The sequence below is a fragment of the Polypterus senegalus genome, chromosome 2 (genome assembly GCF_016835505.1).
Source record: "Polypterus senegalus isolate Bchr_013 chromosome 2, ASM1683550v1, whole genome shotgun sequence".
Taxonomy (NCBI): Eukaryota; Metazoa; Chordata; class Cladistia; order Polypteriformes; family Polypteridae; genus Polypterus; species Polypterus senegalus.
Window position 1 is genome coordinate 304,108,893 of NC_053155.1, and position 18,709 is coordinate 304,127,601.

An 18,709-nucleotide genomic window follows, 5' to 3' on the forward strand; every position below is an offset into this window, starting at 1 on the left:
GAGTGTTTTGACCCCAACCACTACACTCCCTAGTTAGAGTGTGTCAGCAGTGCGGGGCAGCTCACTGTCCCCAACCTCCTCTTGTACCAGACGCAGCAAGAAGCTCCCTCTAATGTCTCTCCCAGCCTCTGGACTGCTGTTTTTCTCCGATCCTGGTCAGCAGACTACATACCGACTCTTCGGGAAGACCCCAACAGCTCATCTCCACTGCAAGCAGCCCTGATTTGCATTCTTTGTCCTTGAATTCATTTAATAGCTAACCAACATTACCAACTGATGCCAACTTTCAATGGCCTTCACCTTACATCTTACTTGTCGTATTCCGAGCCTGGATTCTCTCATTCCATATCACAACCTCTCTGATGTATTCCCAGTGGACATCCATTAAGTCCATTTAAGGAAAACTTCTACCTACTCTTTCCTGCTTTCTTTCTGATCAAACCTTTACTTTGCCTCAAACATACCCAACTTCATCCTTTTGCATCTCGGATCATTCTCAACAACTCTCCTCCCCACTGCACCTGCCGCTGTGTGTAAAAACTTTTCCATCCTCATTACCCCCACCAGTCCCAGCTGGTTATTCAATTAAAACAGGACTAGTTAGGGGCATTTTGGCTTCAGCACAAAGTGAACCTCTTTTTTAACAACAACTAAACATGAAGTTAAAAAACATGTTGCTGTTCCTGTAGTGTGCCTCGATTTTTGACACTAATTTCATGCCCATCCTACCGTGTTTCCCTGAAAATAAGTCCGGGTCTTTTATTAATTTTTGCTCCAAAAGATGCACTAGGCCTTATTTTCAGGGGATATCTTATATTTATTCATGTACAACAATATACATTTATCCAAATACAGTCATGTCATCCTCTTCTGGAATATTGTCATAACTCTCCACATTCAAACACTGAATTCCAGCCTGAATTTCTTGCTACTCCAGCCACTTTTAGGATCTTCCAGGATCGATGAGCGTGCTTCGATGTTTGATGAATGGTTCGATCTGGTGAAGCAAAATGCCGACATACAAATGCATTCGTGGTGCTTTGATATTTAAGCATTGCATATTCCCCAAAGTAATGACGCGATACAATTTAAAAGTCTCACATACCGTCTTCTGTGCCGTCTTTTTTTTTTTTTGCACCTTTATAATACCATCAGAATGTATGGCCGCATATTTGAGCCACAGAAGAGAAAAAAAAAAAAAAAGGACATAATAAAAATGTCTATTTTGTGATTAAACTCCAAATGTCACACTTTAACCTGGCAGTTTACTTTATCATTAAAGTAGACCGTCGTAAACGTCATCTTAAAAACCGACTCAGTTGTTAATCGCAATGCACTTCTGGGGTTTCCTCCTGACCTGACAGGAGCGGCAAGCAGCAATAGATCGCCACACACAACACATTCAATTTATGATATTCCAGCTCTCTGCACATTTAGAATCCTTAGATTCATACTTGATATCACTTTCATGATGAAATGCATTAAAATATGTATGCTACATTTTACAGATAAATTATTAACTTTGTTTAAATAATGAATACTGTTAATAGTTACACATGTGAGGGTGGCACGGTGACAGAGCGACAGCGCTGCTGTCTCACAGGGAGTCACGTCCCTTGTGATCCCTGCCTGGAGTCTGCATGTTTTCCTGGTGGGTTTCCACAGTGTGCTCAGTTTTCCATCCAAAGACATGAAGGTTTGGGGATTTGGTGATGCTACAATGACAGCAGTGTATGTGTGAGCTTGTGTTCACCTTGCTTTGAGCTGATTTTGATTCTGTCTCCCTCTGATGCTGCTGGAATGGGCACATCCTCGAATTGATGGATATAATCATTAAACATCCTTTTCAGAGATATTGTGGCAAGGTGTCCTCGGAATTTAATGGATGTTTCGATCACACGCACCGCATCACGTGAAGTATAAACCTGGCCTTAGGCACCTTACTTTTCAGCTGAAGATCTTGACTAGGGCTTACTTTCAGCGTAGGTCTTATTTTCAGGGAAACACGGTACTTGAAAGGAGGTCTTCTCCCTGAATTGCCTTTCCAAAATCTCTTCCATTTTGTTTTTTTTTTTTATCTTCTTTGGGAGTCAAGGCTAGGATGCTGTCAAAAACATGGCCTGTTAAAGCCCATTGAAGCATTCCTTGATTGATTTTAGGCTATGCAAGAAATGATTTGTTATTGTTGTTTGCATCCAAACCTAGAATAATTTAAAAATCATAAGCTTTTGGTTTGGATTTGTTACATATGGAAAGAAATTAGACTCATATAAGGTGGGACCATATACAGTAGCTTTGTATTTCAATTAAAATTTGATCGCAAAAAAAGGTGCAATATTAAATGAAGTCTAATAGATAAATATTGATTCACCTTGGAATAATCTAGTTCATAGTAAACAGCATTTTAAAATTAAGGCTAAATAATAAATATTTGAGTAAAAGAACGATAAAATGACTCAAACTTGCCTTTTCCATCTCTTTCTCCAATTTTAGTGTTTCTTGATGGGGCTGACACTTTGATCTTTGTTTCATAATAATCACTAATTTATTGTTTGTTCGCTTAATTACATTCACAGTTTGATTTAATTGTTTAAACAATTTGATAATTGCTTGCACAAGTTGTTTGAACTGTAATTGCACTTTTTATGGAGCAGATTAATCTCTACTTTTACATGTATAATTCCATTTCAATCTGGGATACCTCACGCAGGGTAGCAATCTGTTTGTATTCACCTGCAGAGCTAATTAAGTTAAATGGATAAAAATGAAGCCTGAACCTGTGAGTGTGGAGTGTGTGGTTAGAGGCTGCATTTCCTTTGCCCTTAGGGTGCCCAGAAGTGAAATTGCCTTATGTGAAGGTGAATAACAAGCTGATTAGTAAGAAATCTGCATGCATTTCTTGGGCTCTTCTATATGCCACACTTGGAAAGTGTGAAAGTGCTAGTGGGTACAGTAGCTACCATGATTGAAATATGGCAGTATAAAGCTGGAAACAGCTTATAAAACAATTTCCTCTGTCTGGCTGATTATATTACAACCACACTATTTATTGGACTGTAGTTGTTTTTGTGGATAATAAAGATATATCCATCTATCCATCCATCCATTTTCCAACCCGCTGAATCCGAACACAGGGTCACGGGGGTCTGCTGGAGCCAATCCCAACCAACACAGGGCACAAGGCAGGAACCAATCCCGGGCAGGGTGCCAACCCACCGCAGGACACACACAAACACACCCACACACCAAGCACACACTAGGGCCAATTTAGAATCACCAATCCACCTAACCTGCATGTCTTTGGACTGTGGGAGGAAACTGGAGTGCCCGGAGGAAACCCACACAGACACGGGGAGAACATGCAAACTCGACGCAGGGAGGACCCGGGAAGCGAACCCAGGTCTCCTAACTGCGAGGAAACTGGTAGCATGAGGTGGTATCTGCAGCTGATTCAGGTTGCACAGGTAGTCCAAGCCCTCCAGGATTGCACATCCATATGTGCTGTCACAAGAAGATTTGCTGTGTCTCCCAGCACAGTCTCAAGAGCATGGAGGAGATACCAGGAGACAGGCTATTATAAGAGGAGAGCTGGACAGGGTCACAGAAGAGCCTCAAACCAAAAGCAGGCCTGATAGATGCTCCTTTGTGTGAATAAAAACAGGAGGAGCACAGTCAGAGCCCTACGAAATGACCTTCTCTTGGCTATTGGTGTGCATGTTTCTGACCAAACTGGAAGAAACAGACTCCATGAGGTTGACATGAGCGCCCAACATCCTCTAGTGGGACTTGTGCTAACAGTCCATCACAATGCAGCTCAACTGGCAACTCCACCAATGGCACCCTGTTCTCTTCACAGATTACAGCAGGTTCACACCAAGCAAATGTGACAGACATGAAATAATGGCTTTCAACATCATCCACAATGACCAGTTTGGCGGTGGGTCAGCGATGGTCTGGGGAGGAATATCCATAGAGGGTTGCACAGACCTCCACATGCTAGGCAACAGTAGTAGCATTAGGCACTGGGATGCAATCCTCAGAACAATTTTCAGATCTTATTCTTGTGCAGTGGGCCCTGGGTTCCTCCTGGTTCAGGGCAATGCTCAGCCTGGATGAAGGCAATGATGCCATTGACTGGCACACATGTTCCACAGACCTGAATCCATTTGAGAACCTCTGGAACATTATATATTGGTGCTTCTGACTTTGTCAAGTAGCGCCACTGACAGTCCAGGAGCTCACTGATGCCTTGATAAAGGTCTGGGAGGAGATCTCCCAGGACACCATTCACTGTCTCATCAGTAGCATGTCCAGAGAGTTTGGAAGTGAATACAGGGGTTGGGGGGCATACTGTACAGGGTGGTCCACATATAATTATGCAACTCTTAATGCAATGCAGGAAAACAATACAATTTTGGGTGATTGGCGCTACCAGTCTGGTCAAACATTTCGTTGATTTGGGAGATCGTGCTCCTATGCACTGCAGGCGGTCCAGATTCCTCCAAAATCCTGCGTTGCATGTTGTTATAGCGTAATGAAAATTGCATAATTAGAGCTGGACCAACCTATATATACTACTGAGTCACATTATTAAATGCCAGGATGAAATTCTTGCAAATTGAATCAGCTTGTGATTTCAATTTTTGACTTTGATTTTCAGTGTGATGTTGATTCCAGCCTTCAATGGGGTGGTGATTTTGATTTCCATTGACCAATCTTGCATTGTTTTGTTCTCAACAAATTGCACAGTATTACTCAGTAATGATTTTCCACTTGAATATTTAATTTATTGATATCCCTTAATTTTATAGAGCAGTGTATTTATAGTCTTGCTTTTTTGCCCATTATGGAACACTTACCACTGTTTCGTTTAGATATACAGCTATGCACCATGCAATGTTCGTTTGGTTAATGTCTGCTTGTGCATTTGTTCAAGGTCTCAGATTTAATAGAAGAAGATTGAAGAACAGAACATAGTGGACGTAACCAGACATAGCAAACTCAACAGCTTCCCACACAACACGTGTATCCTATGTCCCTTGAATACAAAGTGATTGTACTGCCGGTACCATACTGTACTTTCTATCATTTTTTTAAAGTGAACTTTCCCTACTTCCCTAAAAATCTTTTATCGTATAACAGCGTATACTTTGACTCATAGGCAGCAGCACCCTGTCTCACATATCACGTGTCTCTGGAGTGTTGTAGCGTTATGTCTCTGTATTTAATTAAAATGGGTACAGTATTGTATCCTGTATAGCTTTGCTAAGCACTGTATACATTACGGTGTTCGCACAATCTCCAAATGTTCCATTTCACAGAATGTATGGTGGATGTTAAGCAGTGCATACCTGTACTTTCCTATCCCCTCTAATTTACTAGTCTTGCAATCTGATGTCCTCAGTGGATGAGATGAACTACTGCATTCGTCACTTTGACATCCTCTCTGACTAGAAATCATACGTGTATATTAGAAGATGTGCATGAGCATTCAAGCCATCAGTACAGCTGCTAAATTCTCCTGCTCCTTGATGTAAGTTTACTGTTAAAAGTAGAGGAAAAAATACATGTATTTAAAGAGGCATGTAAGAGGAAGGGAATTATGTAAGCATAGAGTGAACAAGTATGTTCTCAGTATTTCCGTTACACTATTGACACAGCTCCACAACTGCTCCAATTCATGTACCGAAGCAACCACCTATTTTACTGTGAGACTGAAACAGATATTTTAACTGTTCATCGGGCACTATTTCTAAGAATATTATATCTTTTAAATTTAAACTAAAATTACCCACAGGCCCTGCACAACAACAACTAAAAATATGTCATAAATCAGTGCCATTTGTTTACACCACTTGAGTTGGACTTTGCTGTCTATGAAAACTATTGTGCCGCCACAGGCCAGTTTAGGCAACGGATTTTAATTACAGGGCATTGGAAAGTGCTGTTAAACAGCATGTATGTTATTTATGGTAATCTACTAATGTATGTAACTGCAGTACTTAGCAAAGGCATATAGGATACTGTAGTGTACCAGTTTTGACTAAATACAGACGGATAACACTACAACACTTCAAATATGGGGGACTGGGTGCTGCTGCCTATTTTTTATTTGTAAGTTGGAGAAGTCAGTCAGTCAGTCATTATCCAACCCGCTATATCCTAACACAGGGTCACGGGGGTCTGCTGGAGCCAATTCCAGCCAACACAGGGCAGGAACAAACCCCAGGCAGGGCGCCAGCCCACCACAGAAGTTGAGAAAGTTATCATTAAAATAATGATAGAAAGTGCAGTATGGTACCTGCAGTGCAATCATTTTCTATACATGAGATAAATGTGTTGTGTGGTGGAACCTGTTACATTCACTACATTCAGTTACATTCACTACATTGTGTTCTGTAATCGGGATTTCTGAACTCTACTGTAACCTTAACAGTAACGATAACGTGCAGTGAATACACTTGACTTATAGTTTTCATTCTCTTTCTCTGTACGTTTAGCATTCGTTTCTTCAGAGGTTGATGTGCTTGCTGTTTCCTGAGCAGCTTTTCTTTTCTCCACCCTAGCGGCCTGCTTCTTCTCTTCTTTCGTCCGCATCTTTTTGTGTTAAAACTGATTAAGTCAGTGTTTGTGTTGCAATTACTTAGTACGTTTTCTTTAATTTTTCACTTAAGCTGGCAATTAAGTGTCCAATCTGATTCAAGAATTATTTAAGATATGAAGAGGTAGGGAAAGTGATGGCAAAGGTGGTAGGGATGAGAACCACGCCTGCACGCATGCGCTGCACAGTTTATTCTACAATAAAATAAAATAAAATAAAAAGAGTAATAAAAATCATTACCCCAAATTCTAGGTCAATAGGTCAAACGGTTTGCAAGCTACGGGTGATTTAAAATCCTGGACAGACAAATGGATAGCCACGATAGCGTATTATATAAGAAGATGGACATATATGTGCTCAGACATAGCCCGAATGGATGTTATGCAGCACGCAGCTGTGGGTAACTGCATGATGACTTTGCAGCCCAGTTTCAGAAGTCCAAAGTATTGCGAGACAGCAACGGGCAGTCAGTTCGCACCTCAGTATATGAACCTATTTATGGCAAAATTGGAAGAGGATTTTATGTCAACGTGTGTCTTAAAACCAATGTTGTATCTCTGTTACATAGATGACATCTTCATAATCTGGACTGCCAGTGAAAAGGGCCTCCTTCATTTTCATAACCCTAACCCTAACCCTAATATAATTCTTTCCAGCCCAACATAAAGATGAAGCTTAATGACTCAAAAACAGAAGTCAGCTTCATTGACACCTCTGTTCAACTGAAAGATAACACCCTTGCAACTTCTATTTTTCACAAACCAACAGACAGATGGACCTACCTGAGAAGTGACACTTCCACCCCAAGCAAAATAAGGAGCTCCATCATTTTCAGCCAAGCAATATGTTACAATCATATTAGCTCAGACCCGACAGACTGGGATAAACAACTGCAGGAGCTCAGACAAGATTTCATCAGACAAGGATATACTCCCAAAATAACAGACACTCAAATAAGAAGAGCTACTGCCATGCCCAGAGACCACCTTCTGGAACATAAACAAATACAACAAGAACTGCATCCCCCTTGGTGTAACCTCTAACCCACATCTTGAAGCACCGAAAAATTATAAAAAAAACTTCTGCCAATGCTAAATAATGATGACACACAGAAAGATGTATCCCTAGAGCGTTCCCTCCTGGCATACAGACAACCAGCAAACCTGCAGCAACTAATTGTCTAAAGCTCAAAGTGAACCAACAGATAATGGTTTATCTCCCTGCCTACAGAAAATATGTAAAACTTTACATTTATGATACAGATCATGAAGCTATACCACACTGTTGACGAGAACACCACATGTAAAGGGATCATTTTCCTGCAGACCATCTAATGTGGTCTACCTAATTCTCTGTATGAAATGTCCCGACAATGCCCTCTGTCTGGGAGAAACTGACAAGCACTCTGCCAATGAATGAATTTACACAGGTTCCACATTAAACATGGCAATAGGGATGTCCCTGTAGGAGATCATTTCAACAGCCATGGACACTGTGAGAGGGACTTTAAAGTCACAACGCTTACGGGCCACTTCAGAACACAGCAACAGAGAAAGGAACTGGAAGTTAAATTGATGCTAAAATCTAACACATTACAACACATTTTAAACAGAGACAAGAGTTTTATGACCAGGATTATTTAAATCTCTCGGACCTGACTACAGATCCACATTGTATGGAAACCTCATCAAAAACTTCAAAAGACTTTAGTGGACAGTTATCAAAAGATCTTGACTATACATTGTTCTCCTCTCTTGCTAAATTATTCTTGGTCTGGAGAGGTCTATTACTGTAATTTTTAACATCTATGATGTCTCACGTCTCATCTCATGTCATATCCTGTCCTAGTGTGTATATCAACACAGGGAATTCCAGTTTCTGTATTACATCTTGCTTGAAGAAGGGGGCCTGAGTTGCCTCAAAAGCCTGCATATTGTAATCTTTTTAGTTAGCCAATAGAAGGTGTTATTTTGCTGGTCTTCTCATTGCATCCATAATGTCTAACACTACAACACCCTACTACTAATGAAAGATTTTGAAATTTCAAAACTTTCTACAGCACAATCTTTTCTAGATATCTCAATGAAAATTACACCGTCCCAACAAATTTCCATGCCAAATTAGATTGGATTATTTTATTGTCATTCAAATATCAATAAAACCAGTTCACTGGGAGCTGAGTTGTTTGGTACTGACAGGCAGGCAGACAGACAGATGTGCTCAGTCACAGATTATATGTGAACACATCTGAAAGGCTGACTGGAAAAATGCATTTAGTAAATGAATGAGAAATTAAAGTGTAAATTCAATATGTCTGTCCAGTGGAACAATTGCATGCTTTTCCCACATTTGCTGTCTTTTATTCTTCTCAGCGACCTTGTGTTTATTGAAAGTCTCCTCAGTGCCATCAATGTTATCTATAATGCAAACCCTTGTAATTTTTTATTTTATTATATGTTCAATATAATGAATTGAAATGTTGCTATGCAAATTTTGACCTTTATCTATGTTGTTGCCACAATAGGGTTTAGCTCTCCATTAAACTCAAATAAGTGTGATAGGAAAAGCATGGATTGATGGGCTGAAAGAATAAACTGATTGAAATGTCTGTTACTGCACATCAGTTTTCACTTACATTCAGCAATATCAGTTGAGTTTCAATACAACATGCATTCTCCCGTGTTAATATCTTTTTAAATATGTCTTGTAAACCAGTAGGGTGTGTTGCAGCACCCCAAACCCCAGACACAACTGAGTTCAAATAAAAGGCTTATTATAATGAAATACCTTATAAAAGGCTTCTATGTAAAGATAAAGCCAAGCTCAACTCTCCTTTTCTCTCTTTTCCTTCTACATCCACTCCTCCAGGTGACCTTTGAAAGTCTTCCACCCACTTGCCTGGATGAGGTTGAGAGGCTTCTTTTATCTTAAGGCAGAAGTGTACTTCTGGTGCCAGGACATAGCCCATTTGGAGCACTTCCAGGTCAGGCCAAAGTCCTCAAAAGCAGGGATTACAAATTCCCACAGCACCCTCTGGTGATACCCCCTGGAAATCCACAAGGCTGCCCCATCAGTTCCCATCATGCCTTGTCGGTGAACATAATGGTAGCACTACCCAGGGATGCAGCTACCTACAGGTTGTCTCCTTGTGTCCTTTTATCACACCGGTTTCTGTTCCTCAGACAGGGCCAGTGTACCCAATTCAAATCTTCTGCCAATTTCTGTCAACTTCCTGGCTCAAACTTTCTTGTGCCTCTGAAGGGTTGGCATCCCACCCAGGTAAGGAACCTTGCCCCATCCCAGTCAGGCTGCCTGCACATGCGCGCCATCCATCACATCTTGCATGTTGCCCTTGCACCCGGAAGCACTCTGGGTGTACACAGTTCCTGGTTCGACAGCACTTCCTGATGTGGCGGAAGTGCTGTCCTCCAGGGCTCCAGGACCATCCGGGCGACCCGTGGTGGTGGCCACGGGTCCCCACAGGGTTGAACTCTCCAGCTCCGTATCTATGGCCCCTGATGATATCCAGGAGGGGTCTGCCCTCTTGCGCCCAGGGGAGATATTACCCCTCTCCCGGTCCTTCCCTGCTCCAGGCATTCCATTGACATTAAAAAATAGTTTATTAAGCCATTTAAGATATCTTGACTCTGTGTGCATAATAGATGTGTCATAATACTTATGCTTATCCAAATCCCACTGCTGACACCAATGTAGCACCACCACTGGGTGCCTATTGGATACTTTGATCTTTACATCTCTTATAGGTTTCCCCACAGCTTGCTCTGAAGCTGCTCATTGATATGGTGGAATGACATAGCAGATCATGACTCATCCTCAGGCTTATGCAACTTCTCAGCACCATTACATAATCAAAGAACAGTTTGGGCTCGTTAATTTTATTCTTCCAGCTTCTCGAAATATGAATATAGAAATAGAATATTTTATATTTGCTGTTATTTTCGTGCTACTGCAAAACCATTTTTTTTTGTTAATGGGCTTCTCTATTTTGTGAGTCCGTCATCAGGAGATCATAAACGTGATGCTTTAAATACCAACTTGACGGGTTGTTTATCATCTGTAGTTAGCATAGAACATTAAAACATTAGAGCAATTTTGACTAGAACAGGCCATTCAGCCCAACAAAGCTTTCCAATTCTATTTACCTAATTTTTCCAAAGTAACATCAATTTCAGTTCTGAATATCCCCTGAAGTTCTACTGTCCATCACGCTACTAGGTCATTTGGCAGACCTAGTAGGACTTTAGGTACCATGCTCGACCAGGATGGGGCCTATTTCCTTACCAGTAAAGGAGGCTGGAATGGAAGACTGGGATGGGTGCTTGTGCCTTTTCCAGAAGGGAGGTCTGTTTGGAAGTACAAATGGTGGCTGCTTTCCTGGATCGTGGTCTCCCTCAGTACACACGATGGCAGTATTCCACTGATGGAACCCCTGTATGGATACCCGCAGGGCAGGATGGGAATTGTAGTTCTGTGGGTTTCTTGGGGGAGCTGCAGTGGAGCACTGCCCCTTAATTGTAGTGCTTCCAACATGCACTGCTATGGGACTGGAAGTACTACCGGCTACGGCATAAAAGAAGATGGTTTTCCTGCCTACAGAGTTAGAGTCGGGCAGAAGTGGACAACATTTACTGGGAAGTGTGGAAGGAGTATAAAGGAATAGTGAATGTCAGTTCTGTTTAATGTGTGTTGGGAAACTTGGTCAGGTATTTGGGAACATTAAACAATTTTGTTTGAACCCGTAACTGTGTTAAGTTATTGTGTCTCGTGTTTGTGGGTCCGTAACGCCCCCTACAGGCCACAAGGGACATTCAAAATGTTGTATGTTTCTTTTTGAATTATGGTTATTTAAAATTTTAGCCTTCTCTTTTAACTATTTAACTTTTTGTTTCTGACCCAGTTCTGACTTACCTGTATTAACTAAGATTTATCTGGTCCAATGTTTCATTCTTCTTTCAGCCTTTGGGCAGAATGATTATATAAGAAGGAACTAAACAGAATACTGTGTATACTCTCCATCTCTATAAATTATGCCTCACCATTATGTATAGTGCACCTTTGTATTAATGCTCCAGTTTTTCTGTTCTTTTAATGAATAAGTGCAGTAGGTGTCATACTGTCTCGTGAATGTCATGATAATTTGTTTCAGTCTCAAGCTCTGACACCTCTACATTTTCTAGAAGCAACTTCTTCGTGTATGCTGTGAAATTTTGTCACTGCAGTGCTAATTATTTTTGAAGGATTACAGGAATTATTTGAGTTCAGTTTCAGCTTTATGTGCCAAATGTGTCAAGTAAAACAGAACTCTTACTTGTGCTAACTCTCCCGTTTAATTTATGAAAAAATAAAAAGGAATGTAAGAAGTCACAATGCATACCATGTCCATTAGACTATATAGTTAAATAGTACAGAACTTCAAAACACAAAAAGGCCAAAGCTACAACTTTTCCTTTTGCATTTTCTCAGCAATTAGAAAACCCTTCCTGGCTGCATTCTGTCCTTTATTTATTCATTTTGTTATTTTTTTTTAAATTGTCACACTTGGACTGAGTGATTTCATGCAGTATGTGCTGGCATTGACAGAAGATTTGGTGTGATTTTTTGCACTCTTTTTTAATGAACAGTTTTGTGGTTTTCTATATTTTTTTTGCCTACCACCCTGATTAACCACAACCACAAGAGGCTCAAAATCCATCTTTGGTGCAGTCTTGTAGCAAGGAGCCTCACAGGGTCCATAACTACCATGCACGTGAGATGGTCGTATGTACATTGGGGTACTCTGGACCCCTCACTTTAAATGGATCTGATCCTCCTGTACCTGCTGATGCCATTCTCTCGTTGGTGTGCTCACATTCTGTCTGATGACCTGGAAGGATAATATTTTATCACAATCGCCCCTCTCTTAAAGTTCGAGAATGGTGCTGATCGACAAAATTTGACAAAGCATTTTTCTCAGAGAATGTGCTGTGCTCGCCTGTGACCTTTCTCATGGACACCAAGCATGGGCTGCCATTCTGGCCAGGATGTTTCAAGGTTCTTTATCCGGTCGAGAGCCCAATTTAATGGAAGGACAGGAGGAGACCAATCCCATCGAGTATTTGCTCACTTGATACAAAAGGTGGCAGTCTTTCCTGGGCTACGGGGCTTGCATTGATATCCACATGGCGGTCCTGCTACACAGCCTTGCTGTGGTCCATGGCTGCTGCCAGGGAAAACTGAAAGAACAGACCAACCCCACTTTAATGAACTTCCACCTGACCTGGAAGTGCTTTGAGTGTACGATGCTGTGACACCAGAAGTATTCCTGGATCCGGCAGAAAAGAAGCCAAGTTTTCTGCATGGGCGGTCAGAGTCGGGAGAAGAGTGGATGAGACTATGTGGCAGGTGTGGAAGTGGTGTGGAACACTTTAGGTACAGCAAAATGCATCTATTGCTCATTAATCTTTTGTAACAAGATAGTAACAAAGGCTTCTTTTGGTCTTTGCAACATATCTGTTGATTGGTTATCCATCTTTGTGCTGTGTGACATATTGGCATGCTAGTAAAATTACTTGCTAATATAAATGATTCTCAGGTTTTTATCTAAATATGTAATATCAAGAGAATGCATCTCAGTTAAGCCACCTCAGAACAGTCCGAAGTGAAGTTTTATTAGTAGGTCACATTGCAGAAATAAATAAACACTTTACTGATGCTTTCTAAGTGTTACAACGACCCAAAAAAGTGTTTGTTAGGGTCTTGTTACATAAGAGTAAATAAGTAACAGACACATTTTTGCAGTACCTAAACTAAAGTGTTACCAGATGTTGTACTATACAGTTATTGAAAGGTTTTGGAGGTTTTGTAGAATAAAAATTTCAACCCAGAACTGTGTTGTGTTTGGGGAGCTGGGTTAGAGGGTTGAGGTGCTGCCATACCCCCTTATGATCAGACATTGTTTGCTGAATCTTTTCCTGGAAATTGTGCATGTAGTTGGTTTAGCCAGACATTTTTTTCCAAGCACCCCATGATGCTTTGTAAGGCCAACATAACATCACAGAGCTGTAGTAGCCATGTGCAGAACTTTCACGTATGCCTACTGCAAGATTGTTATCTAGTGACCAAGAACTCGATGGTCACTCTGTCAGAGCTCCGGAGGTCCTCTGTGGAGAGAGTAGAACCTTCCAGAAGGACAAACATCTCTGGAGCAATCCACCAATCAGGCCTGTATGGTAGAGTGGTCAGACGGAAGCCACTCCTTAGTAAAAGGCACATGGCAGCCCACCTGGAGTTTGCCAAAAGGCACCTGAAGGACTCTCAGACCATGAGAAACAAAATTCTCTTGTCTGATGAGACAATAGATTGAACTCTTTAGTGTAAATGCCAGGTGTCATGTTTGAAGGAAACCAGGCACTGCTCATCACCAGGCCAATACCATCCCTACAGTGAAGCATGGTGGTGGTAGCATCATGCTGTGGGGATGTTTTTCAGCGGCAGGAACTGGGAGACTAGTCGGGATAAAGAGAAAGATGACTGCAGCAATGTACAGAGACATTCTGGATGAAAACCTGCTTCAGAGCGCTCTTGACGTCAGACTGAGGTGACGGTTCATCTTTCAGCAGGACAACAACCCTAAGCACACAGCCAAGATATCAAAGGAGTGGCTTCAGGACAACTCTGTGAATGTCCGTGAGTGGCCCAGCCAGAACCCAGACTTGAATCCGATTGAACATCTCTGAAGAGATCTTAAAATGGCTCTGCACCGACGCTTTCCATCCAACCTGATGGAGCTTGAGAGGTGCTGCAAAGAGGAATGGGCGAAACTGGCCAAGGATAGGTGTGTCAAGCTTGTGGCATCATATTCAAAAAGACTTGAGGCTGGAATTGCTGCCAAAGGTGCATCGACAAAGTATTGAGCAAAGGCTGTGAATACTTATGTACATGTGATTTCTCAGTTTTTTTATTTTTAATATATTTGCAAAAACCTTGAGTAAACTTTTTTCACATTGTCATTGGGGTGTTGTGTTTAAAAAAATGAATTTAATCCATTTTGGAATAAGGCTGTAACATAACAAAATGTGTAAAAAGTGATGCGCTGTGAATACTCTCCGGATGCACTGTTTATTGGTTGTGGATGAAGCTGGTAACTTGAATTGTATTCCCCTCTTATTCTCTGTTTTATAATCTTGCTGCTACCATCAAAGGAAATTTAGCTGTAACCTTAGAAGTGGAAGGATTCGTTCTTTCAGTAAAATGACCTACCACATTTTTAATCTGTCTTCCATTCATTTTTTACTATCCCAGATAACAAATGATTTTTATTTTCTGTACAAGCCTTCCTAATCTGACACCTAAAATATCCTGTAGACACAGACCCTCTTGAATTTGCAAAGCCAATTCATAAACTTACAATGAGAATGGCGGCTGCATATTTTATATATTTGCATCTTGCACAAACAGATTCAGCCACTGGGAATTTCTTGAGGGCAGAAATTGATCAGCCTGTGTTTTTATTTCATCCTATTCACATGTATACACAACGAGTCGACAAACTCAGTATGCAGACCCCAGCTGGAGGTCACAGAGATGAACAATTTAAAATATATGCATTGCTTTCATCTAGGCAGTGCAGCATTTCTGAACAGTTTTTCCCGCTGTCTAATCAGGGAAAGATTTGCTCCCAGAGGACACTTCTACTGCCTGTGCATCAGAGGGTTAGTGGTCCCTTTGGGGTTGGCAGTTACTGAATCTTTCAGCCTGTTAGAGTAAAGATTGAAGACAGAAGCTGGTCAATTGTATTGTGCTGCTTGACCTATTTTCAGAGCCAGCAGTATTTTATTCAATTAGATGAATCCAGAAAAAGAAAAAGAAAAAAAATAAAACAAAGAAACAAGGCAGGTTTGGGGTGCAGCTATGTGTGGTGTGGGGCTTTTGATGTCGTTTGGAAGCATTCTACTGCAACTAGGCACAGATGGCATAAAAGCCAAAAACCTGTTTTTATCACAGCACACTAATTTCAGCTACTCACTTTAGGCGTCATAACAAAGAATTGCTTTATATGTTTGCTAAAACAAAAATCATAATCGGAGACCAACACTCTTAGTGGTTGAATATTTTTGTATACGGTGTGGCACTGTGGTTAGCACCTCTGCTGCACAGACAGAGAATCCTGAGTTCAAATTGGGTCAATGTATGTATGAGAGTGTGCCCTGTGACAGACAAATACCTATCCTGGGCTGGCTCCTGCCTTGAGCCCGATGCAAGACGCCATCAGATGGATTAAGTAGGTCTGAAAATGATGTATTATTCTTTTAAGAAAATTTACAAATATCTATCTATCTATCTATCTATCTATCTATCTATCTATCTATCTATCTATCTATCTATCTATTGTATAGTTCCTTTCATATCTATCTATCTATTGATGGCATCATTTGAAATCTGCTGCTCGAGACCTTTAGACTGATGTATGATACTCGGCTATTCCTTGTTCAGAATAATTACTAGGCTGGTTTTAATGCATGACGTGGCACATGTATGATTTCATGCCATATTAACAGTCAGCTGTACATACTATAACAATATGATCACTATGAGTGTGTAGTAGATCCCCCCGTAGCTTTCAGACAAGGTGTTGTTTATGTCTGTGTGTGGTGTAGATTGTCTGTATGATGCGGTGAAAGGTGTTTTAAAGATTCTTTTTAACCTTCCTCAGCCTGGCACAGGGCCCCTCCATCAAGAAGAGGTTAAGTCAAACACAGAATTGTTTCTTAGCATTTTTACACTGCATTCACACCCTTGTAACCCATTCAAATGACTTGTGCCATGGTGCCAAGTGTCCTTACATCCTGTGAAGGTGACAGCCTATGCCGTTTATGCCACAGGCAATGCTTGTCAAAAGAAGCTTTAAACTTACATACCTAATCATAATCTGTAAACCTTTCTAATGGATGTAGATTTTTTTTTTTTTGTTTTCACCTTTAGCTAGGTGCAATCAATAGGATTTAATATATTAGTGTTGTGTAAGCCCTTACCTTGCACTCAGAAATGAAAAAAATTAAAATATTATAATATGTGGTTTATTTTTCTGTATGGCTTACATGTAAAGCACAATGCCTTATAAGAAAATGACGATTTCCTCTTGTAAAGTGTAAATATCTACACTGAAAAAAGTATAACATTGATGTTGTTCATTCAACATAAATCTTCTCTTTCAAGCAACTTAAGATTAGTCATTTAGTGTTGTAGCTTAAAATTTGGTTTCAGATCTCAATCAAAGCAAAAAAAAAATTTGTACCAAAGTAAGTTATGGTGGAGGGAATAAGCATAAAAATCCTATTTCAGTTAACCTAATATTTTAGTGTGTTTGTGTGCTGTGTGGCAGGGGCCGTTTGTATATTCTTCCAGTTGAACTTTCCAGCATTCTGGCTTTTCCACTGCCAAAAAGGAAGAACACTTTCCCGTTTGGAGTGGACGTGACTATACAGCTCTGGTCATTTTCAATAGCAGACTTTTATAATGGAGGATTTCTGGTAAGTAACGCTTTTTCTCAGCTGTTAATTTTAAGTATAAAAACACGTAATAAAACATACAAAGCTGTAGAAACATTTAATAATTTTTTGTTGTATATTTAAGATTTACACTGCCTTAATGAGTTTGTATTTGCAATAGATTTTTAAATAAATATAAAAAGTACAGCATTGGAATGTGTTATGTTCATAATATTTCTAATAGCATAAAAACTGGTTACGACCAATAAACCATTTTAAATTTTAACAACTTAAAAAATAGATTTACTTCAGTATAAAACAAGTGAATTACATACAGTCACTCTAAATGATTTGCCTCAACTTAAAAATTGTGGGTTCAATAAGATAAAAAGAATGATATTGGTTCAGATTGAAAATATTAAGTATGAATCATTACCTTAATTAGTTTAAGTTGAATGGTGGTTATACTTTTTTCAGTGTAAGTACATCAATCTGGTTTCTTTTTTCCTCTGGTATTAAACTATCCATGTCAGGATTTTGAATGAAGAAGACACTGCAACATTGTACTATACAAGTGAAGTATAAGCTGTTTGCAGCTTAAACAGCTTACATTGCATATTTGAAAAGTAGAACTATCTAGTCAGCACATAACAGAGATGCGCTGTTAGCTAGCAGAGTTTGTGCAGTCTGTTGAAACTCTAAGGATCTGGATTTCCTTACGGATCAGGTAAAGAATGATAAGCCTGATGATGTCTGTGGAGTCGGCTACCTGTGATGAGTTAGCCAGTTTTATCAGATGGATTCTTCTTCATCATTTTAGAGCAGGGGTCCTCAATCACGGTCCTGGAGGGCCGCAGTGGCTGCAGGTTTTTGTTCTAACCCGGTTGCTTAATCAGAAAGCAATTCTTGCCATGGCTTTCTTAGTGCTTTAACTCTGTTATGACATGTAATTCTCATATCCTAGATTTTCTTCCCCTTTCTAAGGATATCATCCAAATGATTTGAAGGCTAAAATGGATGAGTAATTCTCAGTCCTTCACTTTATTCTTTTCACTTTCCTTCCAAGTATTTAATTAAACCCAATAGTGCATGATAAATACACAGGGGTGTAAATGGTAACAAGCTAAATGGAGAAATGGTGGTCTCTTTTGTTATTTGCATGTTATTGCAAGTGAGTGAGACAACTCAAGTGAAGAAGAAGTGTTACTTGAGCAATAAGTGATTCTTATTAAGCAACTGGGTTGGAGGAAAAACTTGCAGCCAGTGCAGCCCTCCAGGACCGTGATTGAGGACCCCTGTTTTAGATAGATCCTGAAGAGATAATGAGAACATTTACAAGCAGAATTCAGCTTATTTTTGTTTAATTTGGAGCAACATATTCATTAGAAAGTACAAAATGAACAAGAGAATGGGCAAATTATCAACGTAATCTTTAGTTTTTGCTTAAGTGCTGGTGATTGATAGCCCACTTTTTTGTCTCTTATTGTACAACTCTCACAGTACCAGCTCTTTCTTGTTGGTTTTTGGCTTAAAGAAAACAGGTACACAAACTCATTTTGTTAAAAAATCCACAACAAAGGATTATTTATTCAGTTCAACAACTTGTGGGTTATGGATCCAA